The 16,580-nt window shown below is 49.3% G+C and overlaps 1 protein-coding gene across 10 annotated transcripts in view; it reads left to right on the top strand.

The window, feature by feature from the left end:
* The window catches only part of ZSCAN2 (zinc finger and SCAN domain containing 2), a 37,102-nt gene extending 21,342 nt beyond the window's left edge, over positions 1 to 15,760 (top strand). For 4 of the 10 annotated variants that reach the window (XR_013827287.1, XR_013827294.1, XR_013827295.1 and 1 more), the window contains 2 exons: positions 8,881 to 8,965; positions 9,129 to 15,760. The gene's annotated coding sequence lies outside the window, so the exon portion shown is untranslated. The remainder of the gene's footprint in view (positions 1 to 8,880; positions 8,966 to 9,128) is intronic. The other 6 variants (XR_013827289.1, XR_013827288.1, XR_013827290.1 and 3 more) reach the window with 6 other exon arrangements.
* Positions 15,761 to 16,580: the final 820 nt, after the last annotated feature.

Raw genomic sequence — 16,580 nt, 5'->3', positions numbered from 1 at the left:
AACTCAATTACACCTGTGTCTCTGTAACAAAGACTATTTCCCCTTCAAGGTACATATATTTAGGGACCGAGTTTTTGTTACCAGTTTGTTTCTAAGTTCATGGGAACAGCCTTGGGACCATTGAAAACCTACAGTAAATGGGTTTTTTTTAAAGGCATCTTCTTTACCCTCAGTGTGGCCCCCAGGCCCACCTCAGCAAGTCTTTCACGTGACTTTGGTCACTTCCCTCTCCCCGGCCCCGCAGTGGCCGCCCTGTACCCATTGCCCCTCAGACCCACGCCAGCCCCCAGGCTCTGCTCACCTCTGAGAACCTTGAGCCTGCCAAGCGTGGCCTCCCTCAGTGTCCCAACCAGCAAACTTCTGTGTATCAAACCCTGTCACTTCCTTGCCTCCGGGCTCAGCCGAGATGTGTGCTTTTGGTTTAATAGTCATCTATCTCCACCTGTCACTTGCCTCCACCTCCCTCCAGGACCCAGGACCTTGCTCATCTGCTATTTCCTCTCTCGATTTCCAGTCTCTCCCTCTCTACTGGCTTCTTCCTGCAACTTACTCACCTCCTGCCCTTGTTCCTAGAGCCTCAAACTTGCATGTTCAGAACTCAAGTCCCCCACCTGCCTCCCTTGATCAGGGTGCTGGTTCCACAGGTGTGTTTCCTCGTTGTGAGTAGCACTGCCATCCACTCGGTGTTACCCAACCCAAAAACCTAGGAGTCGTCCAAGACTCTTCTTCCCTCGAATCCCTTAGAGCCGTTTGGAAACCAAGCCCTTCTCAACTTTTCCCAGACCCGACCCCCCTGGCGTAGTTCAAACCCCTGCCCGACACTGCAAAAGCCCCCTTCCTGGTGCCCCCCAAGCTCCCTCTGGCCCTGCTTCCCGCTGCTCCATCCTCTGTTGTAGCCAGAGTGAGCGTCCTTCCACAGCAAAGAACTGAACCTGTCACTACCTAGCTTAAACCCTCCGGGGCTCCCCCATTCCCCTAAGGAGGGCAGATGAGGTCTTCCTGATGGGGGCCTTCCTGATGGCCTTCCTGATGGGGGCCTCTGTGGAACTTTACGTTCATACCTGGCCTTGCCCTCGTCACCACACCTCTATGCCCTTGACCATCCTCGCCCCCTGGCAGCTCCCCTCAATGAGCCCTGCTGGGCCTCGTCTCTCTGCTCCCTCTGCTCCCTCTTGTGGATTGCTGGGCTGCCCTGTCTGCCCAGGGCACACCTGCACATCTTTGAAGACTCAGCCTGGGTACCACCCCCTTCGTGAGGTCTTCCCTGCACTTGCCTGGCGGACGTGATCCCGCCCACCACACCCCTGAGCTCTCCAATTTCGGTGCCTGTGACTCTCATTGCATTGACCTGTTTCGTGATTCTGCCCTGTCCCTCTTCGAGTTTTTATGCTCACACCCCTACTGAGGTTCCAAACTCTCTCTCCAGCACTCAGAGCAGGGCCTGGCATGTGATAGGAAGTCAATAAATATATGCCAGTTGGGTTCTCTCCATACAGTTGTATGTAAATGCAAGAGGCGGATGGAGCCCAAAATTCTGACCTGGAAAATGGGTTAGGTTTCCTACACTTCCCTTTGGTAAGATGATTAAGTTATTTTTAACTTCAGTGACCTTTCACCTCAGTTACAATTTATTGGTATCAGTGAATGGAGACACAGCGAAAGACATTTATAAAAACCAACCCACCAACCAGAATCCTAACGAAAAAGCTTTTGTTTTCAAAATGTCACAGATCATCAAAAGTCAGTGAAAAACATGCATCCCCTTTCTTATAGCTAACTCCGTAGTACACCATCTATTTCTCTTCTCTCTGGGCAAGCAGTGAAGCTTGGAGACTTTATCTTACTCTCACCCTTTTAATCCCAGGGTATTCGTATAACTATATCCTGAGACAGTTCTTGTTTTAACTTTTTGTTGAAACATAACACACAGTGACTTCCCTGGCGGTTCAGTGGATAAGACTCCATACTTCCAATGCGTGGGGCACGGGTTCAGTCCCTGGTCAGGGAACTAAGATCCCACAAGCTGCCCGGCACAGCCAGAAAAAAAAACGAAATATAACACATAGATAAGTGTACAGCTCATATAATTTTTACAAACTGTATACACCTGTGTAAACAGCACCCTGGTCAAGAAACAACTTAGCAACACCCCGAAGTCCCCCCATCAGGTCCCCTCTGGGTCAGTAATTTGTCTCCTCCTGACCCTGTTCTGGAGTTTGCAGTGGGGCAGGTGGAGTGTTGGGAGCTGAACCGACCTGGCTCTAGACACACTTGTGCCACTTGTGTCACTTTTAATAGAGGTTTTCCATTTTGAGGCAGGTCATCATGAGACTTCCTCTTGTTTTTCATGGAATTTTATTTCCTTTTGGGTTGCATTTCTGGTTTACAATAAGCCATAGTAGCTTAGTGTAACACAATTTATGGTTCAGTATGGACCTTGCCCTGCACCTGTGGCTTAACACGCTACTCCTGAAGTCAATTAACCCCGCTGCATTATTACAGCCACGAGAAACACCTAAGGAACCAAAGGAGAGAATAACAAAACACTAAAATAAAAACAGCATGTTGGCTACTCCCCTAGTATCAAGATGATCCACAACTGTAACTGGTCCTTCCTCGCACGTGACTGGTGGTCGCCCTCCCCAACCCTTTATCCCTGATGGGAGTCCTGTCTCATAACCAGGGAGCTGTGCAGGGGCCCGGTGTGCTGGGCTTGCCCGTCCCACAGTCTTTCACAGACAGACCTGGAGTTTTTCAAAGGCAGGGCCATTTTAACCTCCCTGCTGCCTGGCCCTGTTAAGCTATTTCAAATCTCTGGACAGAATATTAGAGTCTTTCCTTTCTCTCACCCTCTTGACTTGATAAAATAGCCCGTGGCCACAGAGGAGGTGAAGGTGGAATCGCACGGATGATGCTCAGGTCGTGAGACAGAAGGTTGCAGAGCCCGGTGGAGAGTAGGGGCTGTGGTTAATTCCCTTTGGTGCTCCACCCAGCCACTGGTGCAACTGAGCTCTTGCCTCTGGCATCAGCAGAGGCTGTGGCTCCTGGGCCTACCTGACCCTCACTCCCTCTCCCCTGCTCACTCTTCCCAGTGTCCCAACTCTGTGAATTTTCCATCCATTCAAAGGCGCACCGCAGCTGTAGAAGAATGGCTTCTGGGAGGAGGAAGGTCTGGCTCCGAGGAAACACTTTGCCCAGGCCCGTCACAGCTCACAGGCCTTGGCAGGCACAGTGTGTCTGCCGTCTGTTTACACTGTCGGTGTCGGGGCAGGAGGCCTGCCAGGATGCCTCAGGCTGGCACATCTTGGCAGATTTACCACTCACGAGTTCCAGTCCCCAAGTTTCATGGTGCAGGCACCCAGAGATGACCGGACACTGGGTGGGAGGCTCCTGGTAACTAAATTTCCAAGAGACCAATATTCCAGAAGCCCAATTATTATTCATGTACTTGGGGATCTCCAATCCCAAGCCACTTTCAGAGCACCCCTTGTTCCTGGTCTCCAGGGACGGAAAACTGAAATGGTGGCTTTGGGATCAGACAGTGGCTGGTGATGGGCACGGATTGAAAGAAAGGGGTCACGTGACGCACCCCCCTCAGGTGATGAATGCTGCACTTCAAAATCCCCTTCTCTTCCCTGCCCCCCCAGCGCTGTCGGCTCCGTCCCCAAGATTGCCTCGTTAACTTTTTTTTTTTTAATTTTATTTTTATTTTTGGCCGTGTTGGGTCTTTGTTGCTGTGCGCGGCTTTCTCCAGTTGCAGCGAGTGTGCGCTGCTCTTCGTTACGGTGCGCGGGCTTCTCATTGCGGTGGCTTCTCTTGTTGTGGAGCACGGGCTCTAGGCACGCGGGCTTCAGTAGTTGTGGCTCGCGGGCTCACTAATTGTGGCTCGTGGGCTCTAGAGCACAGGCTCAGTAGCTGTGGTGCACCGGCTCAGTTGCTCCACGGCATGTGGGATCGTCCCAGGCCAGGGCTCGAACCTCTGTCCCCTGCACTGGCAGGCGGATTCTTAACCACTGCGCCACCAGGGAAGCCCTCGTTAACACTTTCTTCCAGGTTTCCCTGATGAACACTCCCCCTTCCAAAGACAGGTTAGTGTCACTGGTTAAGTTGGAGTTAAGTGGACGATACGATCCAGTGGGCTTAGGAGACAGTGGTCTCCACTCAGTACACGTGGCTGTAATTAGTTGAATTCTTAGAGCATACGCTTATTTCTTTCATCTCAAAATCCTTGTCTCCTTACACACTGCTTGTAAATCCCTCTGTGCCATGTTTTTCTAAACATATCAGTGGTCTAGAAACCACCCTCTTGCTGAAGTTTCAGCACTATTGTCACTTGCCTCTCTCAGCTGTCCCATGTGATGCCGCCTTTCTGAGTCACTAGCTCCTGCCTGTCTCCCTCCTGTTCCTGTCCTGAGATCTGTGGTGCAGCGGATGGGGTATTGGGAGCCAAAGAGACCTGACAGGCCTGGTTCTAGACACACCTGTGCCCCTAACTAGCAGCATGACTAGGGCAAATCACTTCTGGAGATCTCGTTTTGCCTCACCTGCTCAGCTGATGCCCGTACTTGCCCATCCCATTCCAGAAGGCTGCTCGAAATCACTCAGTGTGGCGGTGAACGTTGAAATCCTACTGTCTGTGGTAATATTGATAACTCAGATCGAATGGAACCTGCTTTCACCAAAGAATGGACCTTTCTAGGTTTCTGAGACCAACTGTCCTCTGAGGAACCAGAAAGCTTTAGCTGGGAAAACATCTCATCTGTGTAGACTCTTCGGGGGCCTCTAGTCCCAGTCCTTGGGGAGTGTGGCTTGCAGCTCGAAGGCACATATGCAAGTCTTCTCCTTTGGAGGACTGGATGTGGTTTTGACAGTGAAGGTGATAGGAGCTAGGTTTGGGACGACCCTTTCCAGGTTTGATTTTGCTTCCAGTGAAAGTTCCATTGGCTCAGGAGATCCCTGAGTTAAGGGAGTGGCGCATGGAATACTTGGATTAGTCATTTTCCATTTTCTTTTTGTAACAGTGGAACCACTTTTTCAAGTGAAACCTTGAAATAATAGAAAACATGTAAAAGCAGAGATGCTCTGGTGACTGGATGGTGAGAACCCAAAGCGCTCTCCCGGGCTGGGTCTTTGCCCCACCTCACTGGTCCCTGAGGCAGCTCTCTGGAACTTCTGGGCTGGGCTGGTTTGAAAGCTAGCTGTGTGTGCATGCTGAAAGCGCTGGCCCGAGTTTTCCACATTAGCCCTCTTGGAACTAAAATCAAGAGGCTAGAAGGAATCTCCATGGCCCAGACTTGTAACTGGATTTAGGACTCTACGGAGAGCCCCTCTTGTTGTTCTGTCCTTCCCTTGCCCCACCGCACGCTGCCCCTCCTGGGGGGGAATTGTAGCTTCACCCACCTTCTGTTGAATTTTAGACCTTTTATCTGTTAAATAGGGAGTGAGACCTAACTAGGCAAAATTTGTTGTCAGAAGCAAACCAGATAAAATATGCAAAAGTGAAGTATAGTTTCCTGCCCCCTTTCCCTGAGGGTGCACCTTCTTTCCTCCTGGGCTGTCCCAGCTGCTCTCCAGTATTTCCTTCCAGTCATTTACTTTGAAAGCACCTCCATTTAGCACTTACCACACTGCATTGGAGTTGTTCACCATTTCATTTTAGAAAATGCATCCTCTGCCAGACTGCACTCCTTAAGAGGAGTGCAGAGCAGGGGCTGCACTAAGAGGAGGAAATTTTTCACTTGTCCCAAAGTATATGCTCTACAATTGATTGTTAAATGAATAAGCGTCAATGATATTCATCTTGAATCACCCAGGACCGTGCACACAGGAAATAAGGAAGTGTGTGTGTGTGTGTGTGTGTGTGTGTGTGTGTGTGTGTGTGTGTGTGTTAGGCAAGGGGGAGGATAGTGGTGAAGCATTACCACAGTGGGCAACTATGCCAGAAAAGTACTTTAAGAGGCAAAACATCTGAATTGGAGTCTCAGCGCCACTCTAAAAGAGACCTGGGGTCCAAGCTGCCTGGGTTTATTCACCTGTATAATAGGATTAAATACGGATTAACAGGGATAAACACCCGCTTTCAGCTGTAAGGGAAAACGCTTTGGAAAGGGTCTCTCTTTCAGTGGTCCCCGGGCGGAGTAAGGCGAGAAGCCGCCACCTCCCCAAATTATCACGGGGGTAGGAGAAGCGAGGCAAGACTACCCGCTCCACGTGCGACGATTACAGTTGCGGCTCCGCACTCCCAAATCCGGCGTGTAGGAAAGTCCCACCCGTCGTCAATGATTCGTCTGAAACAAATGGGCGCCCAAGCCATCCGCATAGATTACTGGTTAATCATGCTGTCAGTCTGCAGGGCCTGGTGGAGGCCTATGGGAAATGTAGTCCGGCCAAGCCCCAGTCTTTCTGGGGCTCGCATTTCCGCTTCCGGTGTTTATGGCTTTCCGAAGGTCCGGACTTGGGCTCTGGTCTCGTAGTGGGAGTGTCGTGTGGGGACTTTGCGTGCCCACAGAGAAGGTATCGCGGAGTCGGGGCCGTCCAGTGGTCGCAGGGCCTCGGCGGACAGGAGCGGCCCTCACCTCGGGCGTGGGCCCGCGCGGGCTGGGCGTGACCGGGCGGAGACCCCGGGTCCCGCGTCCCTGCGAGCAGACCCCGGGGCAGGATGCGCCCCTCATGCTGGCGGCGTCCTCCTTCTCCCTGTCCACCTGGCCCGGTGGGGATGACCCTGGCCTCGTAGCCAACGAAGCGACCCTGTCCCCAGGGCCCGCGTTTACCCCATAAAGCTTCTAAAGAAGGTCGCCCGCGGAGCAGAGTAGCCTTCCAGTGTAAGTCACGCTCTGCGGGCCAGTCACCCGGTCCACCGTCACCGGGCTGAGCCACTGCCCATTTCCTGCCAGCTTTGTGACCTTGGGCAAGGTCCTGGGGGTCTCTGAGCCGTGACTGCCTCAGCTTTGAGGGAGTTGAAGCCTGACTATCTCTTAACTTTCGTTCCAACTGTAACATCCTGTGAGTCTGTGATCTTATTATTCTTGCTGTTACATCTTGTAACCTTAACCAGGGTAAATCTCCCTGTTTGGGAGAGTTATGATGCCAAGACTGAGGAATCCAGAGAGGGCCCGCCCAAATCTGAGAACCCACCCAGAGGCGAGGAGAGTTGAGGGTTGGAGCGGTTGAATCTCTGAAGCTTAGAGCGGGCTCCACTCAGCCTCTGCTCTCCAAGGTGCTGCTACCTTGTGTGCCGTCTGCCTCTTGTACTGCGTGTACTTGGCAACACTCTGAAGACCAGTGGCTTGGGAGAATGAGCAGCTTATTGTCCCCATTATCTCCATCAGCTCATCCTCATTCTTCAGTATGGATCATTGGCATTTTCTTGGCGTTAAGTAAATCGCTCTGCAAACACAGCTTCACGCTCCTCTGCTTTCCAACCAGACCACCAGCCCTTGACCCCTACTGTCAGACTTCTGGAGCTGCCTCCCCAGTGACAGAGGGCCAGACTCCATGGGCATCAGGACATGGGGAGGGAGGAACAGGAAGATTTTTCTTCACCTCAATCCCACTGGGCTAACCCTTGTGATTTTCATTAGAATTCACTCTGTAATGTATGTCTCTGGCTCTAGAATTCAAGTTCTACTTAGACTCCTATCTAAAGGTGGCTTCCCAGTGAAGTAAAGGAAGAGGTTTGAACTTCAGATCACAGCTGCAGGGTTCTTCTCTGATCTGAACAATGGCTGTAGCTGTGGATGAACAAATCCAGACTCCTCAAGTACAAGAAGAGCTCCAAATAGTGAAGCTGGAAGAAGATTCCCACTGGGAGCAGGAAATTTTCTTTGAAGGGAGTATCCCTGAACCAGAGACCTGCCAGCACTTTTGGTACTTCCACTATCAAGAAGCATCAGGACCCCGGGAGGCACTCCATCCAACTCCAGAAGCTCTGTCATCAGTGGCTGAGACAGGAGAAGTGTACGAAAGAGCAGATCCTGGAGTTGCTAGTCCTGGAACAGTTCCTGGCTGTCCTTCCCCAGGAGATCCAGATCTGGGTTAGACAGAAATATCCAGAGAGTGGAGAGGAGGCAGTGGCTCTGGTGGAAGACTTGCAAAAAGAACCTGGAAGATTGGGGCTGCAGGTGAGATATGGAAACTTAGTTCTGAGTAGTTAAAATAGAGGAATGTGAGAGACAGAGCCACCTTGGATTGCCAGCAGTATGGGTGACGTGTACACTTTGCTGTTGGTGTCGGCATGGAATTTGCTTATTCCCTGGGCCTGGTAGCCGCAACTTTCCTTCCATTTTCAGACTGACTTTTCAGAGGACGCACAACATTGGTTGCTCTGAGTGTTGGTCCCCACCAGTAAATAAGAGAATTGTTTAAAATAGTTTGAGCACCACTCTGATCCAGGAGGAGCAGATACAACCTATTTTCTCTTTGGAGAACAGCTCTCATTCAGCAGCAGCCAGCCTGAAGCAAGGGGTTTCACTGGTCTTTATTGACATTTTTGAACCTTTAGGTCCTATTGCAAAATAGCTGCCTTGTTGCTTGCTCTCTCTGTATTGTTAGTTTTGCCTAGAGGTTGACAGGAGCAGCCCTGGGAGAGCTGGGTGGGCAGATTGCAGTGGGCCTGGGTTCCAGATCTTATCTCCATGGCATCTCCCACACATCCACATTCCTTACTGCCCCTGCAGTGATTTGCATAAGACTGAGTTCCCCTTTTGCTTCTTTATGTCTGGGGATGATTAAGTTTTAGTGCCCACAGAATTCTGACCATTTCCAGTCCTTGAACAGGGACAGGAGGTGCTGTCAGAGGAGAAGGAACCCTCAGGATCGGTACTAGGTCCCCTAAACATCCATCTGAAGCAAGCACAGACAGAATCCATGTATCTGTTCCAGGCAGTGGTGAAGAACTCACAGCCAGAACCAGAAGACCAAATGAACCACAGCCCCAAAGTAAAATTTGGATCCTTCCACGAGAGCGGTAAGCAGCAGCGGTGTAGGGAGGGAGAAGGGACCCTTCTGTGGGGAGGGCGCGAAACCCGCTCTGAGTGCAGGAAGTGGGGTAGGGGGTATGGCTCCTTTCCCTGGGAGGATGTGGCATATAAACTGAGGCTGACCACATGAATCTGTGGAATCCTCAACAGGCACCTCCAAAGGGAAGAAGAACCTTGGTCGGCATGTTTTGTAAAACTGCACAGCAGAGCTGGTGGCACCTCTCCTTATGTGAGTGAGACCTTACTGGTCCCAGGAGGTAAGGTGTGGGTACCAATTTTAGGCCTGGGTGGTAGGAAAGGCACAAGGTAGGGCTAAACTAGAGTGCAGCAATTCCCAAAACAGGTACGTGTCCCCAGACCAATTCAGATGATTCACCTGTGTTATCAAAACTGAAGAATAAAAGCATAAAACGCTGACAGTCAGTAACGTGGATGGATATGGAAGGGAAATCTGGAACTCTCCTTTGAGAAATGTGTTGTTTTGCTTTTTCACCAGTCCTTCTTTGATGGGACAAAGCAGACACTAAGAGGAGGAGGAAGACTCTTCTGTTTCCAAACCCGATGGGCTGGTCCCTGGGGGCGGCCAAGAAGCGTTCCCTCTAATGGCTCCTTTCTCTCCCCCCAGGCCTGCCTGATCCTCAGGCTCTGACTCTTTCTCCGGAGCACAGCTGTGACCAAGGGGGGCCATAAGCAGCTTCCAGGTGGGCCAGACATTCCTCTTACTCAGGTCACCTTCTACTACTGAGTGGGGCCCTTTGCACCAGTTCTCTTGCCTATCGGAAATTGCAAAGGAATTTTACCCAGCGGGCAGGCCCAGTAACTTTATAGATGAGGCTCCAAATTTCATCAGCTTGAAAAATGTTGCCCAAATCTCCTTCCTTGTGTAAGGCAGCGCCACAGCTGAGGTAGTGAGGGGTTGTATTAAGTCATTCTTTCCTTGACTCTAAGATTGCTTGTTTGTCTTAAAAGTAATGGCTACTTCCTTCTTTCGGTATCTGGATCTCGTCCTCATAGCATGCAGGATTGTGTAGTGGGAGAAAAACAAAAGCTTCAGATTCAGACAGTCTTGAGTTCAAATCCCAGCTCTGCCGCATACTAACAGGAATTTTGAGCAAATGTGAAGTTTCCAGTGCAGTGCCTGGTGTTCAGTAAATGGTAGCTTAGTTCTTCCTTTGCTTTCTCTCCTCCCTGTCCCACTCATTGCATTTATTTATTTATTTTAATTAATTAATTAATTTTTGGCATGTGGGATCTTCCCAGACCAGGGCTTGAACCCATGTCCCCTGCATTGGCAGGTGGATTCTTAACCACTGCACCACAGGGAAGCCCGCCCTTGGCCTTTTTTTTTTTTTTTTTTGCGGTACGGGGGCCTCTCACTGTTGTGGCCTCTCCCGTTGCAGAGCACAGGCTCCGGACGCGCAGGCTCAGCGGCCATGGCTCATGGGCCCAGCCGCTCTGCGGCATGTGGGATCTTCCCGGACCGGGGCACGAACCCGTGTCCCCTGCATCGGCAGGCAGACTCTCAACCACTGTGCCACCAGGGAAGGCCCCCCTCCCTTGGACTTAAAAAAAAAAAAATCTCCTCTCCCTGGCGTATAAAGTGGTTGGGATTATTAGATTCACCCAACCATTATGTCTTCTTCTTGTCTCCCTGCAAACAGCCTTTCCAACCCACAGACCCTGTGTGAGTTCCCATGTGGAGCAGGAGGAAAAGCCACAGAGCCCAGGTCTTCAGCGCTCCAGAGGGAAGGAGAGTGTGAGACTCTCTGGTGGGTTGGGGCAGAGTCAGGCCTGGCCAGGTGCCCATCTTGAGAAAAGCCAAGTTGGGGGATGAGCTGGAGTGGCAGGGCCTGGAGGATGAGAAGGTGGCAGGGATGCATTGGGGCTACGAGGAAACCAAGATTTTCCTGGGAATTCGCAGTGAGTCCTGGATTCATGAGAAGCTCTGTACGTGCCATCGGAACCGCCAGGTGTACCGCATTGTAGCTGAGCGGCTGCGGGAACGGGGCTTCCTGCGGACCCCGGAGCAGTGTCGCTACCGGTTCAAAAACCTCCAGACTAACTACCGCAAAGCCAGGAGCACCCACACTCCAGGCACCTGCCCCTTATACGATGAGATGGATGCCCTGATGAGTCCCTGGACCCTGGCCAACACCTTTGATGCCTTTGAGGTGGCAGGAGGCGTTCTGCGGACTAGAGGGGACTCCAGTGAGAACCAGAAGGCAGTGATGGGATGGTAATGAGGTGACAGAGGAGCCCCAAGAGGAGCCCGGGAGCCTCGGCCCCCAGGCTTTGAGGGGGTATTCCAATGGGAAGCTCTCTTCCCCGAAGTGCACTTCAGAACAGTGGGAGAGAGGAAGCCCCGCGGGAAGATTAGGGACCGTGAATCAGGAGACATGCTTATGTCTGTCACTCTGCTATCACTAGTCTGTATCTGAATGGGCTTGTCAGGAGGAAAATTGTTGATTTCTATAGAGGAATACTGTTTACAGCCTATCTTTAAATACTGATAGAAACCAATAGTCCAAGGTGACTCAGGAAGATGATTTTGAGGATTTTGCTCTGCTCGCCAGCAAAGGGATCTCCCTGCCTGCTTTTAGTAACGATATTAGAGAAACAGGAGAGTTACTTAAAGTTTCAGTTGTTTGTTTCCACCTAAAGTGCCCCATAGATGTGAACTCTGCATATATTATGTATAACACTCTGCCACTTTAAAGACTTGTCTGTTGCCGGGTACATTGGTTAAACACCCTGAGCCCCCATTTTCTTATCTGCAAAATGGACACAGTGATGGTAACTACCTCCCTGGGTTGTTACATTGTTTGCATTCAGCAAATGTTAGTTCTCATTGTCATCGTTATAATTATTGTTAAAATACATAAGCACATTGCCCTGTATGCTGAACTTAAGGGGGAAAATTTCCTAAGTCATTAACTTTTTCTTCTGAAAACTAGACCTTTCTGAGGCGTGCTTCCATTCTCATCCCACCTACCACTTCCACATATGAGAACAGAAGGCAATTACGTAAGAACCCCATGTCCCTTCTTGCTTTTCCTTGGGCAGGACCTCCAGTTCCCCCATCAGATGGGGTCTCAAGTCTGGAGGGAAGTGAAGAACTTTGGAAGGACAGTCTCCAGGATTTCAAGGAAATTCGGAAAACTTCCTGTGCAGGTGGGAAATGAGTGAAAGCTAGTATCTTACCAACAAAGAAGTCAGACCTGGAATTCTGAACATGGGTGAGCCAGCACTGGGCAAGGGCGGGAGAGGAACCCAGGCACTTGATCTTCCCGGGCTATTGTTCTGTGGTGCTGAAACCACAGGAGTTGTGAGAAGAACAGAAAAGAAAGCCTGGTCTCTTTAGTTACCTTGGAATATGTAGCTATAAACAAAGTATTAGTGTTTATGATTTCTCTCTGAATTATAATTTTAATTAACTATCACTTAACCAGGTTAGTAGAAAAAGGGAACATGGATGACCCCAAATTAAAACTACAGTCAACCTTAGATTATTGGAGGGGTGAATTTCTCATGATTAAGATGAGCTCCCTTCCGTGGTGGGGCTCAGTCATTTTGTTGGAATTTCAGGTGATCTGGTAAATAGAACTGTTCTCCTACTCAGGTTCTAGACCGACTGAGAGACATGAGTAAGACATTGAGATCAGAATGGCAGCTTTCTAAATGGTGGAGCTCTTGAGGGTGTGGCTTAGCTGTGGGGTCACACAGAGCCCCAGAACTGAGGCACAGGCAGCACTGGACAACCACCACCTCGCCCTGCAGGGATAGAGCCTTCACTGCTGATCTGAGCCACGTACACCAGCTGCTTGTTAACCAGGGAAGTCATTCCTCCCACCTGTAAGGAAGGGGATGGAGAATGGCCAGGAGAATTATTCTAAGGCACGTCTCTCTACCCAGAAGGCAGTATCAGGAAGAGAAAGGTGGCTTTTTAGTACCGATTGCCAGTTCGTAGGTGATGGGAGGAGAGGGGGAGCTGAGCTTGGCAACAGAGCCTCTGAGGAGCGGGGAGCAGCTCTGACTGAAGAGGAAGAAGTGCGCCTGGACCTGCCTCCAGCCTTTCTCCACATGACCTTCCTGCTTAGAAGCTGGGGGAGTGAGTGAGGCCTGGATGTCTGCTGGTCTTGACAATGGTTCCAGCTTATTTGTTGCTGGTTAATGGAAAATTGATTAAGGTCTGTCACCACCAATAACTTGTTTTTAAGTGACCAGTAAGGACCTCTTTCACATTGTTTCCATTCTTCTGAATCAGAAAATAGGTAACCTTTGCAGTTTCATTTCATTCTTTCAGATCTTGAAACAAGGACAGAGAATGAGGAGGATTCAAGCCAGGACATTTCAGAGGCAGTAAAACTACCTGGGGTGTTATTAGGAAGATCCAGCGTGGATGGTTCCCAATACCTCAACTGGAGGAAAGACTGGGAAAGTGAATATGGGGCAGAGAAGCAGTGGGAAATATCCTTAGAAGATGGACAAGAGTTGCTCTCTCCTCCAGAAAGAGACTTAGGTAAATTCATAGGTCCTCAGGGAACCTATGTTGGAGAAAAACCCAATATATGCTGTGAATGTGGAAAACATTTCAGCCTGAGCTCACACTTAGCTGTCCACAGATTAGCCCACACTGGAGAAAAGAAACCCTATAAATGTGGCCAGTGTGGGAAAAGCTTTGGCCAAAGCTCATATCTGGTTTGCCACCAGAGAATCCACACGGTGGGGAAGCCCTACAAATGCCCCAAATGTGGGAGAGGCTTCAGTGATCATTCTGACCTCATCACACACCAGAGAATCCACACAGGAGAAAAGCCCTATAAATGTGGGGAGTGCCGCACAGGCTTCACGCAGAACACAGGCCTTATTATGCACCAGAGAATCCACACAGGAGAGAAACCCCGTAAGTGTAGTGAGTGTGGAAAGAGTTTCACCAACAGCTCGCGCTTGAGGACACACTGCTGAACGCACACTGGTGAAAAGCCCTACCAGTGCCCCGAGTGTGGGAAAACGGTCAGTAAGAGTTCCACTCTGACCAGCCATCAGAGGAGAGAAACCCTTTGAGTGTCTGGAATGTGGGAAACGTTTCAGTGACTGCTCAAATGTCATTACCCACCGGCGAATCCACACTGGAGAGAGACCCTATAAATGTGGGGAACGTGGGGAGAGCTTCAATCAGAGCTCAGGTCTTATTACTCACCAGAGAATCCACACGGGAGAAAAACCCTATGGATGTGCTGAGTGTGGGAGCCAATTCAACAATAGCTCACGTATTAGTGCACGTCAGAGAGCCCACGCCGGGGAGAGACTCTAGGTGTAGGGGACCTATCTTGAAAACACTGCAGAATCTACCCCCAAAACGGGTTTGTATGGCCCTTGATTCTATACCACGACACCCACAGGAGAAGGAGAGAGAGCTCAAAACCCAGTCCAACAGACCGTATTTTGTTTCTCTCACTCAGTACCCGCTGGGCTTATGAAATACCACTCAAGGCTTTCCTGTCCATGCTGTTAAAATGGAAGCTGATTTCCAGAGGTTTCAGAGACTAGTTCTGAATCTGACTGTATCACCATCTCACTGTGTCTTCACTGTGATTCTGTGCCTTAATTTTCACAGCATGGTAATGTGAGGGTGAGATCCAAATCCTCCTTCCAGGCCGGAGGCGGCTCTGCCCTCGCGTGGTGATGGCATTAAAGATGTAGAACCAGCAGTGGCTGAGCAGTTTCCTCCCAGCACTGGGCAGCTAAACAAGGATTTGTTTATGAACTAAATACATTTCTAAAGGTCTTCCCCTGTTCTCCCTCTGGGAGGACTGGAGCCTCGGAACTGTCTGTGTTTCCCTACATTCCCTGTCTTAGATTTACATGGAGTTACTTGAGAGGAAAGCATTCTATTGGGTTATTTGGAGGAGGGAAGAGGAGGAAAGATCAATGCTAAAGGCTGACTTTCTAAACCATACCATACCCTACTCTTCCTCCAACATATTAGGTTGAACCAAGGGAGATTGCCATTTTTGGTCTATAAAACTAGCGATTTCATGATTCAACCGAAGTAGAATTTTTGCATGGTTGAATTACTCCAAACTGCCAGCAGGGCTGCTGCAGAGCTTTAAAGCTCATACCGTATCCTACAAATGTGAGACCGGGCCTAGAAGATCGTGAACCAGGGTGATAAAGTGGGTGAAGTCTTTTCTGTTTGTAAATATGTCCAGAGCAATAACTAGGAACCATGGCGTTGATTAAGAAGACTCCTGGTTGGAGGAGTTACTGCTCTATCACCTGCCTCTGACGAGCTCACTAGTTCCCGTCTGTGCTCAGGTGCCCAGGTCCGACGGGGGAGGCCAAGTGCAGGTCAACAGGTTCTGGTGATTTGGGCATCTCTCTGGGAGCAGAGTCCCTGGAGGGCCTCTGACATACACAGCAAATGGTGCTTGGAAATAAATGGAACACAGTTTCTCCCTCTTAAAATAATTTCCTTGTGTGTTTGATTTTAAAGGATTTTCCCACAACTTTCCTGAAACCCATCAATTATAAAACAGCACAATCTACACATAGTACAATTTTATCTAAGTAGATTTATAAAGTATGATTATGAAGTAATTAGTCTTTCTTTAAAAAAAACATAAAAGAACTTATCTAAATAAGTATCTGTCAAAAGTAGTCATTTTGATGCACTGTGGACTTTATATGTTGTTGCCATTGTTGAAGACATCCTTTGGGTTTTCCTTTAAGAACTGTCTTCAAGCCACCTTAGAAAGCTTCGTGTCCGTGTATCTCCGGCACACAGAGATACACGTGGGGAAGGCTGGATAAACACTGACAGAAAAGACAGTTTGCTTATTGTCTAGCCTGATCACCTCCCTTATCCACGAGAGGTGACTCTGCCCAGTATCTCCTTTCCAAAAAGGGACTGACATCCCTTCAAAGCATGTCAATCTGCTGCCATCGAGGAGACTTTTCAAAGAGCCTTTTTTGGAAGATGATTTTTCCAGGTATCCCTGGGAGTTCCCTGGTGGGCCAGTGGTTAGGACTCCACGCTTCCACTGCAGGGGGCACGGGTTCAGTCCCTGGTCAGGGAACTAAGATCCTGCAAGCTGTGCAGCATGGCCAAACAAACAACAACAAAGGTATCCCAGAAATCTGAGCTTAGAGTTTTTTGTATAGCCAGGAAATAAATCTGATATGGAATATTTTCAATAATTTCACTCTTTTCAATGAGAAAGTCTTCACTTAGGTGGAAGTTCATCATACTAAAACCTAGTGTAGCTCTGCATTATAAAAATACTTTGGAAGTAACCAGATTTCCTTTTAGAAAATTTGCCATCATACTTTGGAATGATCCAGAAGATTCAAATATAATATCCATACAATTTCATCTCACATGTGTTTTCCCCTTAGCAAAATAAGGGAACGTTGAGCTGGAGATTGTAGATATTTCATATGTATTTTATCATCCTTAGAGCAATGTGACATGTTAGTTGCTTTAAGTAACGTTTGCTGTTAGTACTCCTACATGGAGTACTTACAACAGTGAGTTAAGCATGGGTTAGTAGCCGCATGGAGATGTTTCCCAGTGAACCAAATGTAATATGATGATTTTTA

Source organism: Stenella coeruleoalba (genome assembly GCF_951394435.1).
Source record: "Stenella coeruleoalba genome assembly, chromosome: 2".
In the NCBI taxonomy this organism is placed as follows: Eukaryota; Metazoa; Chordata; class Mammalia; order Artiodactyla; family Delphinidae; genus Stenella; species Stenella coeruleoalba.
Note: the sequence above shows the minus strand (reverse complement) of the source record. Positions and strands in the feature narration are given on the sequence as shown.